This window comes from Passer domesticus, chromosome 13 (genome assembly GCF_036417665.1).
Source record: "Passer domesticus isolate bPasDom1 chromosome 13, bPasDom1.hap1, whole genome shotgun sequence".
Lineage (NCBI taxonomy): Eukaryota > Metazoa > Chordata > Aves > Passeriformes > Passeridae > Passer > Passer domesticus.
In genome coordinates this window covers 12,042,683-12,054,154 of record NC_087486.1, presented here as the reverse complement: position 1 = coordinate 12,054,154, position 11,472 = coordinate 12,042,683, and the positions used below count along the sequence as shown (strand labels likewise).

Sequence of the window (11,472 nt, the reverse complement as noted above, 5' to 3'; positions counted from 1 at the left end):
CTTTGGTCATAAATTACTGTTTACTTGTCAACTGGTTTCAGAACACCCACAAGGTGTTCTTTGAAGTTAACCTCTTGGATTTATAGACTTTTATGCAGCTGTTGAGAAACAGTTTGATCTGAAAATCTGAGTCTTTTGAAGCTGAGAGCTAATGAAAGATTATTCTTTTTTTTTGACATTGATCAAGCAGTTAATGAGATAAAGTGATGTGAAGACAGGCTTAATGGAATATGAGGATGCATCAGTGTGACTTTTTTTGGTACGGATTAACAGGGAACCCAGATGCACTCAGGGCCACCTGAGTCAAAATCATAACGAAGAAGAAAATTAACTGTAGTCAGACACAGGTCTTAACCAGAATTAAAGGTACTCTGGGACTCTACTCTCAAACTCCCTCACCAATGCACACAGAATAGAAAATTGAGCTGTTAGGGATTGGCCTGTGCTGGCTGTGTGAGCCAGGGTGGCTGGACCCTGACACAGGGCTAGTACACCAAGGAAAGGGCATGGCTGAACAAAATGAAGATCTAATCTAAATGAACTATTCACATGCTCCTAATGTTTTCAAAACCTATCAGGCACAGAATTTTTATAATGCCACAAACACTCCGAGTAGTGACTTTTGAACCCAAGGAGTGAACTTTTTGAACTTTTTTATTAAAATATAGTGCTTCCCATCAGTAAAGCTAATATTAAGTATTTGAGATACAGAAACATCCTGCTATTTTCAAACAAAATCCTCTGATGATGGAGTGCCCTAGTGACATGTACCACTGGCAGAAGTTAGCTCTCCTAATTCACATGGGATACAGCAACAGAAATATCAAGACACAGAAAGAAAAATCATGCAGTTCCAGGAGAAGTTTTAAGCTATCGACAATAAGCCTAAGAAGTAAAAATCTAGGTAGAAGATTCATTTCTTATATTAAAATACAAATAGTCAAAAAATCATAGCTTTATTTACTATGAAATGAAATTAATTTACTTGCCAGCTGTGCCTATCTTGGTCTTCTAGTCATTAGGTTTTGTACAAGTAATTTGTCTTAGTGAGAAAAAGATGTCTGAAAACACAGAAAATATTTTTAATACCTTTTTAAGTAGGGCCATATTCTACAAAGGATGGTTAACAATAACATACGTTTATAAAAAAAAAACCAAACAACTCGCTTTCCTCTAAATTCTTGCAGAAGAATAGTAAGACTATTTTGATTGATACTGATACAGTCAACATTTATTTGTGTTGTTCTTTAGATCAAGCACAGTGTTTCCATTGAAATCAACACCTGAAGATGATGGATCAGTCAAAACATTTGGTGAACAAATAAAATGCTGAAATGTAAGGAAAATAGCCTTATAAAAAGACTTGCAATCCAGCTTGATAGCTTTGTGCAGTCTACTTTAGCCTTCCTGAGTCATGGTAAAATGGCAGAGGATTTCAGTTCTGCATCCTCTAAACCTGCAATATCAGTGACAGAAATGGCAAACAGAAGCTATGAGGGGTAAAAGTAACATATTTCCATTTCTTTTTTTTTTAGTACATTCTGTTCTGGGGCAGCAGTGCCAAAGACACTTGCAACAGAACTGTTAAATGACCTCAGCAAACTAGATAAAATATAAACACCCACCAAAAATAATAATAATAATAAAAAATAGTAGAGTAAAAAAGCACATCTAACATAATTTAGAAATCACATTACAATCTGTAAATACAATCAGCTCTAAAGAAAAGAAATTAGTTTTTTGTGGTCTTCCATTATTTACCAGAAACAACCTAATAATTACTAACTAGGTTTGTATGTGTTCTTACAAATCTTCCCCAATGGCATAGTTAATAATGTGAAACCTCAGCCCAATACACATTTCTACCCTTTGACAGACTTGCACAGCCTATGCAGTACATGTGTGGCCAGCATTTCCAGAAAGACAAAGAAAAACCTGCCAACCCCACAACTATGAAGTGCTCATCTAATCCAGCACCTCATCTCTGACAGCAAACAATACCAGCTGTTTCCAGAAATGCAGGAAATCACAGGATATCCTGAGTTTGAGGGACCACAAAGATCATTTAGTTCAGCTCAGGTGAATGGCCCATACAGGGATCCAGCCCAGGATCTCAGCATTATCAACACCAGGCTCCAACCAACTGAGCTCAAGAAATCCCCAGGTGAACCCATCCTAACACATCAGGAAAGATGTTTCCCTCTCTCCTTGAGGTAAATACTACTTTATGCTCAGTTTCCAACAACCACCATTAAGTACTGAGGATAGAGTAGCTGGATTATCCTGTTAATTACAATTTATTTCAGGGTTACAGTCTCCAACACCTCACCTTGACCAAGGAAGGAAGTGTAAGACTGTTTGAGATGAGATGGAGAAGCAGGAGTTGAGTTCAAAGTGCCAACTGGTACAAGCTGGTTGGACTGGTCTGCTTTCAGTGCTGCTGAGATCTGCTATGGCACTGACCTTTGGCAGCTCCTCTCGTGCCTGTTGTCAGTGAGAAAGGAGCTGGTGAGAAGAAACATTCATGAATATGCATGCAAATTAAAGCTGAATTTTGATTTGGCTGCATTCATAATCCATTTATATTCATTTCTGTGGATGATCAGATGCTAGAGATTTATTCATGAAAAAGAACGGAGCACTCAGTCAACAAAAGGGAGTTCTGAGCAACATTTTCAATGGCAAGGCCTACCAATGGCTGGTGAGCTACACAAGTCACCTAATCAGGCAAGGAAATAAGCAAAAGGAAAAAAAAATATTATCAATACTCACAGTGAGGTGTTTATAGAGGAGCTGCTAATCAGCACCAGTTCTCTGAAGTTCAGTGGTCTGAGTTCTGTCCTGGATCTATCCTTAGGCAGTGTAAGGCAGTAATAACCAATTCTGTAACAAAGCATTTGGAAAGCTACAAAGAAGAGACATGAGACAGGAGATCTGGCTATCAGAAATAAACTAGGAATCTGTACAATTCTGTGCTGTCCTTTGACAAATGAAACATAACAAAAAAGGGAAAAACAGCTGAGTATTTGTTATGACAAGTTGCACAAAGCTAAAAGACATCCTAGACAAGGACTCAAACACGTTATGATTTCAGGTTAACTGAGTATCTGCTACGGCACAACTAACTGTCCTCAGCAATGAGATTATCTCATATAAAGACCTTCTTTGCACACTGGACACTTCCTAAGCAACACAGAATATCAGATTGCAGCAGGGCAAATGTCAACTTGGCTTAGCCAGAAGCCATCAGGACAGTTACACCACTTTCTTCTCCAGATTATATGAAAATCCAAGAACTGTGCTACAGGAGATTTAAGTTAGAGCAGCACAGAGCCTCAACTGTAAGACTCTTACATTTCGGACTTTCAAATTCTTAAATTTGCCCTTTACTATAAAAAGTCAATGATTTCACCAAGAAAGTTTGATTAGTTTCTTTTACTTTCTGTAATGAAGTGCCATCCTTTTTACACTTGAAAGGATCTTTGTAATAATGCAACATTGATCTTTTGAATACAGATGAGCTAACCTAGATAATAGGATTTGGTACCCGAAAGAAAAGGCTCTGAGTATATATATCTAAGGCTTCAGTGCCATCCAGAGGATTTTAAAGATAAGGCACCTGCTCTTGAGCAAATGTTTAGGTGAGGCATTGTAACAATACCCTTGCATTTCTGTTATATTTGTAGTGATCTTTCACTGCAAGTAAAAAATGCCATGTCATAACTGAGAATGTAATAAACACACACACATGAGGGAGTGATGATGCAGAACCAGCCAGCAAGAGGAAATGCAAAGTAAAAAGCAGCCATCAGCAACTTCCATGGCTATGAAGTTTGGAGCTTATCTTCTGTTTGGTATCCTGACACCACACTGCCTACTTCACTTACTGTAAAAACATCTTCTGGAAAGAGGAAACGGTTTGGGAAAAGGGTTAACAGCAATTTCCTGGACAGAAAGGAAAAAGAGGATATTTTACTTCTTTTTAACATATCTGTTTCTATATTTAAAATGGAGTTTCACACCAGAACTGTACCAACAACAGTGCCCAGCAGAAACCTGACAAGTTATCAGCAATCCTATCAAGTCACCTCCATGTACCACTTTCTTAGAGTGCCAAAATACAAATTAGTCTTTGCCAGCAAACAGAGCGCAGAACTGGGCACCAAAATACTTGGGTTTTCTTCCCAATTACACTACACACTTATTGCATTTATTTTCTAGCCAGCATAACAAATCCTTCATCACTTTCTTTCTGTGCATTAACTTTTACAACCACCATGTGACAGGAGAAATTTCTTGTCATGTTCTCACAGCACTTTCTTTGCTAGATCTGTTTCACGATCTATAATGATTTTATTTCATTCTCTCCAAATACAGATTGGATCCATTCTGAGAGGGAATTCCATGCTGACAACAGTCTTAGAAGCAATCCACGATGAATTTTGTCTCATGCATGACCTGTAACACAGAAAAATGTTTAGCACAAATCCAGTCACAGTAAGGAAATAAAAGTAAATAAAAATGTTTTAAAAATATACAAAGCCACTTGTGCCTCACAGCACCTTGTTTAATTCTAACAAAATTCAAAACCTTCCCCTCCTCCTCCTCCAAGAAGAAAATATAGTTCCTAACATCTCATCCAAGCTCTTGCCAGGCTGCTAATGGAACAGCTAGAGCTGAACCCAAACTGTGCCTCAACGTGGGCAGAGCCTTTGAGGAAGGTAACATTAGGAGTCCTTTCAACTGACCTTTTCTGAATCTTTTTAGGATATAACCCATTAATAGGCTTATTGGGAATACACTTTGAGCCAGAAAGATTTGTATTGGTCTGGGTAACTTCAGCTGGAGTTTTTCTGCACAGAGCAATCATTTTGCTGGTGACAGCACACCTGTGCCTCTATTTCAGCTTCAGCTCTCCAGGCTCTCAGACTACAGAAACACAATCATCCAGTATTCAGAACATCAAGTGCTTCTGTTAGACCATGATAGCAGCAGGATATCTCCTGATCTTTTCCTTTGCAAGTGCCTTCAGGCAGCACCTATAGATTGGTAGTTTAAGAAGAAAGACAGTCTGAGCCATGGCTTTAACTTGTAAACAGGATCTTTGAAAGAGCAAAGGTGTGAGTTTGTTTCCACTAAAGCAAACTTGCTTTGTTGTTTGCTTTCGGCATTTTTGTGATAAATCTACAGAGTAGGAATAGATTTTCTGTCTGCCTCTGCAAACTTCCCTTTACTGAATGCAGCAAAACTGCCAAAATTTAATTTCCAATGTCAGCATGTGTCAGGGTCAAAGACAAGGGGTCAAAAGTGCATTTCAGGATTAGGTGCATTTCTTTTCGATACTTAGGCAATCTGCCATGGTAAGTGAAAACTAAACAGTAGGATTTCCAGGGTGTCAAGAGACAGAACGTGATGGCCCTGGCATTTTGTTCCTGACTGCCTTATTAATGCACTTCTGTCATCATGTATGAGTAACTGACACTTCCAGACGAAGCAGATGAACACTCCATTTAAAACAGACAAATTTCACACATTATGAAAATGAGATTGTTTATATTTAAGCTAGATAAACAAAACTAAATCTTGTCGTTTTTCTCACAGTATATTTTACAAGAAAACTCCCAAACCAATTGTGTTCAGGATTTTCTTACCAGAGAAAACTACAGTGTAACATCATGCTTGATGGCACACAAACTTTCAGACTTTGGGCATTGTTATTGCTTCTCAGCATAAAAGGAGCAAGTAAACTCATTACCACACACCCCCCCAAAAAGGATCCTATTGCCTCCAGACATTTTACTCTGCTTGTATAAAAACACACCTGAAATCTTAATGACAGCTTTGGCAGGTAGCATCCAGAAAGAGATGTGCACTAGCAACTAAATATCACCTGTTGCACAAGCCGCGCATCGGCGGGGAAACGAGCACCCTACTCACGCAATTAGTACCAGTCCATCAAACTGACAAATGAAGATAAATCAGCTGCTCGGCCGCTTGCATCAATGTAAACACAGAAGAAATAAAAAACACATAAATTTGTAACCGCGAGCTCGCGCCGCCTCCGAGAGCCGCGGCAGCGCCCTCGGGCGGCCGCGCCGCGCAACTGCACCCGCGCCCGGCCCGGGGTGGGAACCCAGCCCCGAACCGGGAACCCCGCCTCGAACCGGGAACCCCGCCTCGAACCGGGAACCCCGCCCCGAACCGGGAACCCCGCCTCGAACCGGGAACCCCGCCCCGAACCGGGAACCCCGCCTCGAACCGGGAACCCAGCCCCGAACCGGGAACCAGGAACCCAGCCCCGAACCGGGAACCCTGCCTCGAACCTGGAACCCAGCCCCGAACCGGGAACCCCGCCCCGAACTGGGAACCCCGCCCCGAACCGGGAACCCAGCCCCGAACTGGGAACCCAGCCCCGAACTGGGAACCGGGAACCCAGCCCCGAACCGAGAACCCAGCCCCGAACCGGGAACCCAGCCCCGAACCGAGAACCCAGCCCCGAACCGGGAACCCCGCCTCGAACCGGGAACCCAGCCCCGAACCGGGAACCCAGCCCCGAACCGGGAACTCAGCCCGGCCCCGGGGGTGGGAAACCCGCCCCGAACCGGGAACCCAGCCCCGAACCAAGAACCCAGCCCCGAACCGGGAACCCCGCCCCAAACCGGGAACCCAGCCCCGAACCGGGAACCCAGCCCCAACATCCCCCCGGAACCGGCACCGCGGGTGCCGATAATTGCCCCCAAACCGGGAATGCAGTCCCGCCATCCCACCCCGGCAGTGACCACCCAGGTGTTTGGCTAACTGAGGCAGATACGGGAGTTCCCCAATATCCCGTTCTTGTCCCTGGCTACCTGTGCTTTTTCTAACCGCTGCAAACGCGGGGGTTTTCCCGCAGTCCGTCCTTATCCCTGGGCGCTGGTGTGTTTGGGCAATGGCCATGAGCCCCGGGCTGGTCCCACTCGCTCTCCCCATCCCTGAGCACTGTGCTTGCAGCAAGCTCCAGTCACAGGCAGAGCCTCTCAGCCTCAGACAGGTGCTGAAGTCGAAGCAAACACCGTCCCAGCTCTCAAACCCCGATTCTTGAGCAAGTGGGCACCTTGAAAAGGAAGGGTTGTTGCAAACCATCTTTGTTACCTTGCTTCAGTTTCAGTATATTCTATCTCTTTCGCAGCGCACAGAGAGCTTTAATTAAACAAGATGGCAATTCAAACAAAGCAAGCCAAAATCCCAGAAATGAGGAGAAACAAACGGAAAAAGAAACAGAACCAACAACAACCAAAAAAACCCACCCACCCCAACACACACAAAAAATCCAGCTTTTTCATGAGAGAAGTGTTACAGACATTCATGGATCTAACACACTTTCCAGGACAGGTTGGTCTCACGAGCAGGCTTGAGGAATTCCTCCAGGAATAGCTGTGCCTTGCACTGGGGCTAGGCACTAGAGCAGGGCTCTTCCCCAGCCAGCATCTGGAGCTCACTAGCTTTACAGATTCCCCCACTGTAGTTCACAGGCTGCTCCCCCTGTGAGGGGTCTGAGCCTCTCCATTCCACCCTCAGCTCTCACACCTCTCCTCGGCTGGTGGTTGTGGTGCACAACCCAGGGGTTCATTTCCAGAAGGGAAAAATGGGGAAAAGAGTCTTGCAAAGTTGCTCTATTTTAACTCATAATTGCAATATGGTTTGAGGAGCAAAGGTGCCTCAGGACTGAGGGTTGGTTTATACAAAAAGTGTAGCTTTGTGTAGGGAAATGGTTGTAAAGCACAACTGGAACAGGAGTGCTCACCATTTTACAGTCTGGGAGGCACAAAGCAGGTAGTGAGTGTATGTAAATATTTTATCCCACTGCCAGAAGCACCCAAGAAACAGCTCCTTTGAGAAGTAGAAATGAGGCCGTCCCCTGTGAAAGGTACGCTGACCAGTTTAATTCCTCTGTGTAAACTGGGTGAAGCCTTCAGTGCAGAATGAGAATGAGCTTTTGAAATGACTTGAGTTTTAAAGCTCCAGCTGTTTTGATTCCTGAGGAGTGCTGGATATGTGCTCTGCAGTGATGGCACAACAGCAATAAGGCCATTAATGTGCCAAGGATGGGTGTCTGACCACTCTAACTGGAGACATGAAAAACACATTAGAGTCCAACCTGTGAAGAGTTTTCCAGCTTAGCTGTATATTCTAAAGAGAAAATGTCCTTGCTCTGCTCTAAGATCTAGAATGCTTCATGTAGAATAAAAGCAAAATCATAAGAATGGCTGTTGGAGATAAAAATGAAAATGGAGGCCCTGAGATTGTCCTAGATCCAGTGCTTTCCACCCCTGACTTAATGCAACATAGGGTCTTAAAAGAGGTTCTACCACATCCTAAAATGGGTGACGACTACTGCCAGGGTCCTTGATGCCAGGCTGGACACCTTCCTGTATCCCTACTTCTGTGGCAGAGGATATTCACAGGTGAATACAGGCTCAAGCCTCTGCCACACAAACTGCTGCCTGACTCAGGTTATATTAGGACAGTCCTAGAGCCAGTGGGGGTTACTTGAATGCAATTGAGAGAAACACAAAACCTCAGGGGTTCACTAAGCAGTCTGAAAATCAGATGGGGAAATTTTGTAAAAGCGTTACATGATATTTATGCCTGTTGTCTCTACCTGCCATAACCCAGGCCACCGGCTTTCTTTTCTCAAGCTATGTTTATGGACTTGGAAAATGAGTCATCTTTCAGTTTATGCAGAATTAAGAAATTTTCCCCTCCCTCCCCATAATCCAGATAAATGATATCCACTCTAGCTGTCCTGCCTACTCAGAGCTGCCAAGCACATTTATCTTGCCTAATCTTCTTTTCCAGGATCCATGCTGACTCCCCTTAAGCAATTACAAAAATCTAAATGTTCTGTGTGCATAATTGCTCTCCATGCATTTTCTGCTGCTGAGATCAGATTTACAAGCCCGCAGTGTTCTCAATCTTCTTCTGCTCCTTCTGCTTCTATTAGATGCTCACTGGTGCCTAATGCTGTGCTTTGTCCTTTAATAAATTATCAGTAAAATACACACTTTAGAAAGAAAAAGTCAAAATAGCCACCATTAAGACTCAAGAAGGGAAGCATTTTAAGTTGTTTCTGTGATCTCCCCCAGCCTAGAGGCCTTTTCCTTCCTCTAGGCCTTCTTACTTCCCTGGCCAGGGAGAAGCCAGAGGGCAGGGAGGCTGAGCTGCTCATCCTCTGGCCACAGCCTGTCCCCAGTGGACAGGGGAAGGGGCAGTGACCACAGGCACTGGGGAAAAGGCCCAGGGCTGCAGGGCCAGTGGCTCCCTCAGGGCCCTGACATGTATCTGCAGTGTACCCTGGGCATCTAAATCATGTCTCTGAGCCTTTCTCTCCACTGTTAAGAACGTGAGATTGCATTTTTCACATCAGTTCAGTATTTGTTCTGTTTCCTGTGTTGCCCTTTGCAGTCATTCATTTCCATACTCTCAGCTTTCTGTGTTTTATCTCTTCCTACTGGAAGTCCTCTTCAAAAATCAAACAAGAAGGAGACCAATCATAACATGACATCTGTGACTAAAATAGAAATAAAAGAAAGCCTGAATATGAAGATATTTTGCTGAACTTCCATTCAACTCTACCTGTGTTGCCCCAGAGAGAGGAGGAAATAACAGTCCTTTGCTGCGTCTTGGGGAAGGCTCAGAGCCAGTGCTTTCATAGTTCCCTTCCTTTTGTGTGGACTTGCTGCCTCTGAATCTTTCTCTTCTTTTCCTCTACATTAGTTTAGCATTATCCTTCAGAAGAGAATCCTCTAGATGTGTGGGGTATGCAGGCACCTACAGGAGTGCCCCCGTGTCACAGCTGGGTGAATCAGGTTTCTGGAAGCTGAAGAAGCTGGACTTTTCTCCTGATGAACAAAGGAGAACAGTTCTCCTTTGCAGGAGGGAGGAGAACATTGTGCAAAACTCCCCCCCCCCCTCTTAATTGCACAGAATATAGCGAGGAGAGGGGATATCAAAAGCACATGTAAAGGTTCAGACTAGAATTGTGCATCCAGTTTGCATGGACTGGATATGTAACACTCCATTTGTGCTTTTAGAAGTCAGGTTGAAGTGACAGTTCTCTTGGGGAGTGTGCAGGCCTCCTGTAGGCTGAGACAAGCACTATGGCTGCAGAGTGGTTCCAGATGGAGGTTTGCTCTTACAGTATCTACATCTTGTTTGCATGAAAAGATAAGACTAATATTACACATTTGAACACTTGAGTGACTGAGTTAAGCGTATCTTCATTTGCACTAATGAATTTGTTTTCAGATGGAGAACTTTTGTTTATGGGTACTGGTTATCTTGTACTTTCAGTGTGTCTCTATGCTTTTTTTTTTCTTCCAGTATTTGTTGCCTTTGTGTATAACTGTCATCAGTGTACACAGTTGCATTTTTGTTTGAGCTAACTATCCACTAAAGACTTGAAACAGTCATGCACAGACTTGGTCCATTTCTTTTTCCTTTAGCTAATCAAAGATTGTTCTCCAGGATGTCTGGTGCTCTAGGTCCTCAGGGAGAAAATCAGAAGCTACTTCACCTGTGAGAACCAAGCAGCTTTTCATATTGTCTCTTTGATATTCACACACCTGGGAGGGGTAAAAAATACTGCTGCTGTCACCCACTGGGCTGTGTTCCTGTATTGCTCTTTCTTGCAAGAAACAGTAAAACTATTGTAAGACAATGATTTACAATTTATATTAACTACTTTGAGAAAATATACAGAATATCACATAGAGGAATATGTCCTGCTTTCATCTGGACCCTTCTCCTAGTCACAAACTCTTCCCTTCCTGCCATCTTCATTCACAAACTGAATTTGGGCAAAATGAAGCCTCTTTATATACAAGGGTATATTGGGAAACCTTCAGTTCTTTAGACCTACACTCCTTTTTTGAACCTACACTGTTGCAAAGCATTTGCTGCTCAAAATGCTTCTCTTCCCACCCCTGCTAGAATATAGAAATATATAATTAATCTTGACCTTGTGCCTTGTCAGCTTTTAATACTTATAATTGACCGTCTGCTCCAGCATAATCATAAAACCTTTTAACATCTCATTTACTCCAGTTTCCAAAATTTCACCTTCTCCAGCCTTTCTCATTAATAACAGGCCAAATGAATTCACTTAGACTACTGCCAGTGTCTGTTCCCCTGTTTAGAGCTGTCTGAATGGCAGCCTTGCCCTTGAACATAACAACTGCTCCTCACAATTTGGTGCCAGCTGCAGACTTGCTGAGCGTGCATTCCATCACCTCTCCCAGGTCATGGATTAATCCCATTTGTTTCTTCCAGCTGTTAAAGAGAAGGACTCAATTTTCTTCACAGTAGAAAAGGTGCAGTTGGCATTGTCCTTCTAATATTTGTCTCAGGTGCTTGCCCTAGAGATGAGTTCTTCAGAGCTGTTGTTGAACTAATTGAACTTATATAGGATATTTGTGCTACCTCTTTGTATTT

At 43.1% G+C, this 11,472-nt stretch overlaps 1 long non-coding RNA gene across 1 annotated transcript; it reads right to left on the bottom strand.

Moving 5' to 3' along the window:
* Positions 1 to 1,056: 1,056 nt before the first annotated feature.
* Positions 1,057 to 6,022, bottom strand: LOC135280114 (uncharacterized). The gene is made up of 3 exons (XR_010347175.1): positions 2,773 to 6,022; positions 2,330 to 2,484; positions 1,057 to 1,456 (listed from the first exon to the last, which is right to left on the bottom strand). It is a non-coding gene; the product is annotated as an uncharacterized LOC135280114 (long non-coding RNA).
* Between the last annotated feature and the right edge of the window lie 5,450 nt (positions 6,023 to 11,472).